General features: G+C 41.7%; 1 long non-coding RNA gene across 3 annotated transcripts; it reads right to left on the bottom strand.

The window, feature by feature from the left end:
* Nucleotides 1–1,350: 1,350 nt before the first annotated feature.
* Nucleotides 1,351–6,161, bottom strand: LOC111926479 (uncharacterized). 3 transcript variants are annotated; one of them, XR_015282345.1, is made up of 4 exons: nucleotides 6,094–6,161; nucleotides 3,637–3,856; nucleotides 1,883–1,993; nucleotides 1,351–1,441 (listed from the first exon to the last, which is right to left on the bottom strand). It is a non-coding gene; the product is annotated as an uncharacterized LOC111926479 (long non-coding RNA). The 3 variants fall into 3 exon arrangements; XR_002862983.2 differs by lacking the exon at nucleotides 6,094–6,161 and adding an exon at nucleotides 5,244–5,312; XR_002862984.2 differs by lacking the exon at nucleotides 6,094–6,161 and adding an exon at nucleotides 5,295–5,372 and having other exon boundaries at nucleotides 1,352–1,441.
* Nucleotides 6,162–7,598: the final 1,437 nt, after the last annotated feature.

Here is a 7,598-nt window from a genome sequence, read left to right as displayed (position 1 = left end):
GAGGAGGTTTCTTGGTGTCTTGTGAACTTGAAGTGCTGCTTTTCAGCCAAAGCCCATCTAGACCCTTCCATCAACTTGTATGTACAAGGCACAGAGACAATAAAGTGGAGTTTTCGAAATACTCATTTAATTTTGAAGTTGTTTATATTTCAGAGCTCAAATTGAGACAAATTTTATTCCTTCACCCAAAACATTTATAAAATTTTTCACTTCTGTTTCTTTCCCAGTAATAGTTTCCATCTGCCACTGGCTGCATGAAAAAGCTCAATGTCAAAAAATTAAGAAATGCTTATCTATTTTTACATCTATTTGGTACAAACTTCAGGTAGAGGAGAAAAAAAGATGATTCTAATATAACCTTTTACCTTGTGCTTATTTCATTGAGAGGTGTGATAGGAGGCTGAGATCCTGTCCTAGCCAAATTTTTAATGCACTACATTAACAATATAGGTAAAGCCTTAAATAATTGGGAAAATAATAAAATAAGTGGGAAAAAAAGGGATAAAATGTCCCCCCCCACACCAAATCCTTCAACTTTGGCAAATATCTACTGTGTTCAGAAAACAGAGTGTGTGACAGTAGAAAGGTGACAAAAAGGAGAAAAAACAACATCTGAAATTTCAAAATGTTTTCTGAAGATCGAAACAAGACAAAAATTTAAATTTAAGGGAAATATTTTGGTGCACCAAATACTTTTTGTACAAAAGTCTCTATTTTGCAGGATAAATGTTTAAGACACAAATGTTGGCCATCTGTAACTGCAGCAGTGAGGGAGGCAGCAAGATGGAAAAGGTGTCGTGGCAAATTGCCTTGTCTCCCTCTGGAGTGCTGCATTGCAATGAGCTGGCCCCGGTCCCAGAAGCAGCAATGCCATATTTGTGTTGTGAGAAATGCAAGGTGCTCAGGCCTGGGAAAAAAAAAACCTCTTCTTGTGTCCACACTGCCTGTTGCAGAACTGCTTCAATGCCACACTTCCCACTGCATCCAGAGTGAAACGTTTCCTCGTCTCTATTTCTGCTTACAGGCAAATCGCTTTTTCCTCTGAGTAATTTTGGCTATAAATACAGCAATGAATATGCTACCTTAGTAGGAAAAAGGGGAAATAAATATGTATAAGTGGTTCTCCTGCTATTTGTGTAGGCCTGTGTGTGCCTGAGCTCAGGCAAACATAAACACACACATATCTTATGGCTACAGAATATTTGTGTGTGTTCAGTGGCTCAGTTCCACTGCAACTACAAACAGCCGTGCTCATTATGGAAAAATGTGTGGTTCTTGTTTTAAAACTCTCTGAAATCTCTGAAAACATAAAGGCACCTGCCTCACACAAAACATCTCCCCTGAGCTTGTTTTATTCAGCAGTGTTTATACTCAGTGTTCGTGACACTGTTCACTTGAGACACCACTGTCCAAAAGTCCTCCAAAGCTTACTCCAAACTATCTGAAAAAAAAAGGTATTAACATCCTTCTTCAGTCCCTCTTTCAGCCAGTTCTCAACACATCTCCTCACGCCCTCATCGATCCCTCTCCCTGGAACACTTCTATTCATCCCACTAATGAGAGGCAGATTGATTTCTATCATTTCACCTTCCGCTGCCTCATCGATGCCCTGCCTGACCAGAGGGAGGACAGTCACCTGTGGTGGCAGTGACACAGGAGCTCAGCCAGAGGACACTGATGCTCTGGGAAGTTGCAGGGAAGTTGGGGCTATTCTGATTTACACAAATTCAGCATCTTTCACCTTAATGATGAGTGCTTTTTGAGACCTAAAGCTAAATTATAAACTGATCAGAGCTTCCCGGCAGCAGCGACTTTGGTCTATGTTTTAAAGTGAATGTCTGTCTTTACAGGATCTGAGATTATCTGCTAAGTGAGTACATACCTACACACATGGCAGAAGATTAACACCTTCCCTGCATCCCCCATCAGTGTTATTCTTTCGTGTCCAGCCACCTCCCCTGGCCCACTCCAGACTGAGCTGTGAGAAACGCAGCTGTTGAATTACAGAGAAAGTTAAGAAAGTGAAGTGGGGGGCACATCTTTCCAGCAGTTCAAAGACTGTTCAAACAGTTCTGCTTCTTCTGCCTGTCTCTGTCTCTTCTTTTTTTTCCACATTTAGGCTTTAGTGTCTCTCTCTTTTCCCAGGGGTACATGTTAAAGGAAGTTCAACCGATTATCAGGCTATATCCCATTTCCATGTTGTTCCAGCTTGACTTGAAGAGATGATGTATTTGATAGCTTTTAGCTAGGCTCTATCACTCTGAATTTCCCCCTTTTTTCCACTTTGCACTTATGATTTGTGATGGGCAAATCTCAAAAGATTAGAAGCTTGGCTTGGATAAGCAGCCCTATGTTTGAAGTTTACATTTCAATTTTCAGCCATCAGGGTCACTTCAACAAGTGTATGAATTATCTGCCTCAGATTCATGGGATTTGAATGACTGAAGACTTTGGCATACTTTAGGAAGAGGAATAATCTGATAGCTGTACTTCCAGCTAACATTAGTACCTTGCCCCAGAATTAAACAGACCAAGGGGATTTATTGATTTTCAGTCACATCAAGGGAAATGAGAGCTGAAGGCATCAGAGGTTTGACTTTGGAGCAGAACTCAAATGCTGTATCCCATGGAAAGGCTTTACCCTTTGGATGCTCTGGCCAGACAAGGGGCAGGGGTAGAGATGAATGCTCTGAGTGCTTGTACAGGTGATATCCTTTCAGAAAATATAATCTGTGTACTCCCCAGAGGGACCAGTGACTGGAAGGCACCTATCTTTTCCTCTGGGCTGCAGAGTGCACTCTTGGCTCACCCTCCCTGCAAGACTCTGTTATTGTTGCTATGAAAACCTTCACTGTGACTCTTCACTCACATTTGGCACCACTTTAAAATCAACTTTCCATAGAGATAGATTGACTACAGAATTGGCATTGACTGTATTTTCTCACTGAGAATGCAGACAGGAGATGAAAATCAAAGTTTAATCCTGTTGCCTGCTGTAGCAAAGCACAATACAATGCCTATCTGGGATGTAGCATCTCTCTTTTTATTAATCTATTGTATGTCTGTGTCTGAGACAAGTATGTTCTTGCTCTGTTTCCAAGCAGAGGAGCATCACAGAAAATACTTCTGATGAACAAAACAAATATATCTACATTTCTTGTAAGGTTTTATATCAGCTAAAAAAAGAAATCTGGCTACAGACAACAGAAGGGTCTGACTAAAACTGGGTGGAGGGTTGATGGAATTTTGCTTTGTCAAAAAAGTTCTCTTCAGGGAGCTCTGAGGGTTAGGAGCAGGAGACAAAGCAGTTCACAAGTTTTTCAGCCCAATTTTTTGCAGACCTGTAGAAATCTATCTGTAAGGATTTTGGGGCAGAGGCTGGGTAAACATTACTGATATTGGCCAAAGGTATCTAACTTGGGAAAACAAAGGAAATAATTTCTCCTGTGCTGGCAAAATGGGTGCTGAGCTCTTTGGAAGGCCTGGCCTGAGAAAGTGGTACAATGAAGAAGAAAAAAAATGGTTTCCTCAAATGGGTGGTACGAGGCTTGGGGAATGAATGTTTGTGGAGCACTCAGCCCCTGGTATGAAAAGGTGCTGTAAAAGTTCAAAGTGTTATTGTTATGGCATACTTACTCAGCAAGGCAGGGAATATCAAAGGCTTTCTTCTCCCAGCTGGCTCGGCCTTATCTCCAGGAACTGTTGGTGGGTGGTGATTGCTCTCAGGGGCTGGTGATGACAGAGGGGTGAAGGCACTCATTCTGCTTGCAGAGCTGCTCTGGGCACCCTCCCGGTCCTGCCAAGGCTCCAGTTCCTCCTTGGTGCTTTTTTGGTGCACACACCCCGTTCCCAGAGCCTGGGATGAAAACACAGAGCTCTGACACCTGGCTAATGGAGGCACTCAGGCAAGGGCTTTCACTCACAACTGGTACATTGGGAAATAATTGATACAAATTGCTTCAGACATTCGAGGCTGCTGGTCCTCCTTCCCACAGGCTATTTTTAGGCCCAATTAGGCAGATGAAATGACACCAGAATTAATTTGGGTACACTCAAATGTTTGGGCTTGCTTCTTTTTTTTTTTTTTTTTTTTTAATGATTTTCTCTAGATATATGGCAAATTTCTGAATTACAAAAAACAGATAAAGGGATTTTTTTTCTTTCCCCCCACCTCTACTAAGTGATGTTCAAGCACTGAAAGACTTGCTCACCGCTGAACCACTTAGGGCTGATTGCTGGGGAATTTCCTCTCACCACCTTAAACCTAAAGCAAATAACAGAATATGAAATAACGCATATTCTTGGCATTAGGCTACACAAGAATTCCTCTGGGTCTGTTGCAAAGCAAAAGCTACCAACCCACCCATCAGAAGATAAAATACAATTAACTAATTCATTATATAAATATTTTGGGTGGGGAAATATGAATTGGCTTATCTCTATTATTATTATCATTATTATTAGCTGCTGTTTGCTAAGACTGAATTTTTTCAAAGCCTTCTTTCACAATGAGGAGCCCAAATTCCCATGTTAAATCCCACCCTAAATTTTATGGTGATAGCTTTTGCAAGCTACTGGGGAACACAAGCAGGGAGGGAAGTAGAAATGGTGAGATAATATTCATGGCTGTTATTACCAGAAGTTATAGACAAGCTGTTCTTGTGCTATTTGAACATAATTCATACTTTTGGGCTAAGCGGAGATCAGTAAGTGTTCTCCAGCAAAGCCCCAACCTGTGCAATGCTTTTCCAGATAAGGAGCTGCTGTAATTACCATGGAAAGGGCAAAACCTGACTGCTGGCCTCTGTGGATATTGCACTTCCACAAACCCTTTCAAAACCTGAAATCTTCCCAGTCCTCTGGAACAGGCAAGCCATGAGCTGCCCCAGGCTGGCAGGCTCGGAGGCTGGCCATCAGCCGGGTGAAATACTGGCATTGCCCAAGCCAGCAGGAGCTCTGCCCCTGAATTCAGCAGGACAATCCCCTGCCTTTGCAGAGGCAATTCTCTGTCAGGCTGGTGAGGAGCTCTGCCTCCCAAGCACATTCCTGTGGCTCAGTGTGTGAGTGCATGCTGTCCGTGCGGGGCTGGCGGCTCCTGTGCAGCACAGGACGTGCCAGCAATGCCACTGGCTTTGTCCCCCAGGGGAAGAGAGCTGGGGAAGTTGGGTTTTGTCCTTTGCAGCAGGCAGGGCTGGCAGGATCAGCTGCCACAGCAGGTGTGATGTGCAGTGCCTTGATTTTACCCTCAGTAACCCCAGGCTGACACATGATGGAAGGTGGTCATGAAGAGGCACCTGATTGTGAGACACAACCATCCCACCCCCGGGCAAACCAGGGCTCCACTCTCTGCTGAAAACACAGCACTAGTCCAGAGCATTCCAAATGGAATTGTGTGACAGCCTCCCCTTGCTCTTCTATCACAGTCCCAACTTTTCACTGCGTCACGTCACAATTAAGTACAAGAATTTGAGTCTGACTGCAGTCTACCTGCACCAGATTAAACCTGTACCTATTAAACCAAGCTTTAATAAATATCTGATACTTAGGAAAAAACCCTTTAATACATCAGCAGAAATGAATGGGTTTTTCTCTGTTTTTAGTACCTTTTACAATACCACAGATACTTCTCCCCTAATTTCTTTCTGAAGGTAACACATACATAATTTTGGGGCTCGTCATTTTTCCCACCTGTATCTCCTAAGCAAGTCTCAGCACTAGGATGGTTGGTGGCAGAGGAGTAATTAATAATTCCCAATAATAAATTACTAATCTGGGGCAGAAAAACTTAAAATATCACCAGATTTTCAATTTTGAACTGCTCCAAGATACACTTATTTTAGACAGCCCAGGCTGTAACCTTACCTGATACTGAGTCATAAAAACTACTTGCATGAACAGAAGTCCCTACCCACTGAAAAATTCCTTTAAAGTGTAGTTTTTAAAACTCAAGTCTTCATAAGGTGCTTGCTCTATTTCTTCCTCTAAAAGGGTTCATAGTTCATAGTTTGTACCTCATCACCCACTTCCCTGGCTCCCATCTAAACACCCATATTCACCTTTATATCTCCACCTGTGCTTTGCAGTGAATCTTACCATGGCATCTCTTTAAGCAATCCCAGCTGGTGCTGCTGAGATCCAGTAACAGAAAGATCTTCACTCTGTAAAAAAACTAATAAAAAAAGAGAACAAAACACCATATTTTAATATAATATTTAATATATTAATAATATATTTTCAGACACTTGCAGGAAGCATTGGCAATTGGTCTCTACCAAGATGATGAGCCATGAGGAAAATACTGAGCTTCCAAAATGGCAAAAAATGATGCTCTCACAGGCACAACATAAAGGGAGATTTGTCCTCTGTCCTTGTTTGTGATACAGATAATGGATTCTTCAAATCCCTGTCTCTCAGCAGCTTCATAGCAGGACATGCCTGCAAGGTCACTAAAAGCTGAATCTCACAGAGAAAAGTCACTTCTTCACAGTCTTTCAAGTAGTCTTTGTTAAAAAGGACAGTTCAGCAGAGGAGGGAAAGGAAAACTGCTGCAAATATCTGAAAGTGTCAAAATTAAAAGAGGGTTGGAGCTTGTCTACAATAGCATTGACATTAGATATTCATGCATGAAAATTTTCCTGACTTTTCTAAAAGAAATTACTCCAAAGGAGTAAATGCTTTGCTTCAGTCTCATTTTGTCATGCCAGTGAACATACCAGAGATGAAAGGTACCTGGCTGAATTTGGGTAAAAATAGATGGGATTTTGAAAAGCGGGAAGAAATGCCTGGGAAAAGTCACCTACATATGGTCTTAATCATGCCAATGGATAACCCCCACATTACCCTTTAAAAGGTCATCTGATAAACATCAACATTGGGCTTTTCTCACAAACCCAACCCCTAAAATTGCTTCAGGCTACTGTAATATGGCATGAGAAGTTAAATTAGAAGCATATATTTGGTAATAGCACCTCTGAGAGGGGGTCTTCAAAAGCCTGTGCCCCCATTAAAGGATTAGAAGTCCAGCACACATATCAGCAACTACTCTCCATCCAAAGAGAAACAGAGCAGGAGACAGAAATCAGCATTTTGTTCTGATTAGCTTCTTTGATTGATGTAATGTCTTAATTACCTTTTTTTTCAAAAAACATTGCTGCAAGCCTGCTGCTGAGGGAAGCACTATAAAGAATAAGACTGTGAAGTAGAGCTTTCAAGCTCTCCTTTATCTCTTGTGGATCTGGTAGTGATCTTTCCAGAATTTTTGTTGGTGAGACACACAGAATAAAGCAGTCTCCAAGCATCTGGTAGTCTTGGGTTCAATTGTTTTCAGGGGTACCCAATATCCAAGTTACAGACTTGGAGATAAAACCATTCAAGAATAAGAATGGGGTTATTAAATACTTCTGGAAATGTGCTAATTCTGTATGAAACAATGGAAGATATATTAAAAAAGAAGCAGGGATAATTAGAGTCAGTACATTCAAAAGCACTTCCTTGTTATTTGGGCATTTTCCCTTCTGGAAGCAAAGCCATTCAATTTTCCCTGAGTGCCAACATTTTGAGGTTATCTGCCCCAAAGGCAAATAGATCAGATTGTCCAA

The sequence above is a fragment of the Cyanistes caeruleus genome, unplaced genomic scaffold (genome assembly GCF_971803275.1).
Source record: "Cyanistes caeruleus unplaced genomic scaffold, bCyaCae1.hap1.1 HAP1_SCAFFOLD_282, whole genome shotgun sequence".
NCBI lineage: Eukaryota > Metazoa > Chordata > Aves > Passeriformes > Paridae > Cyanistes > Cyanistes caeruleus.
Note: the sequence above shows the minus strand (reverse complement) of the source record. Positions and strands in the feature narration are given on the sequence as shown.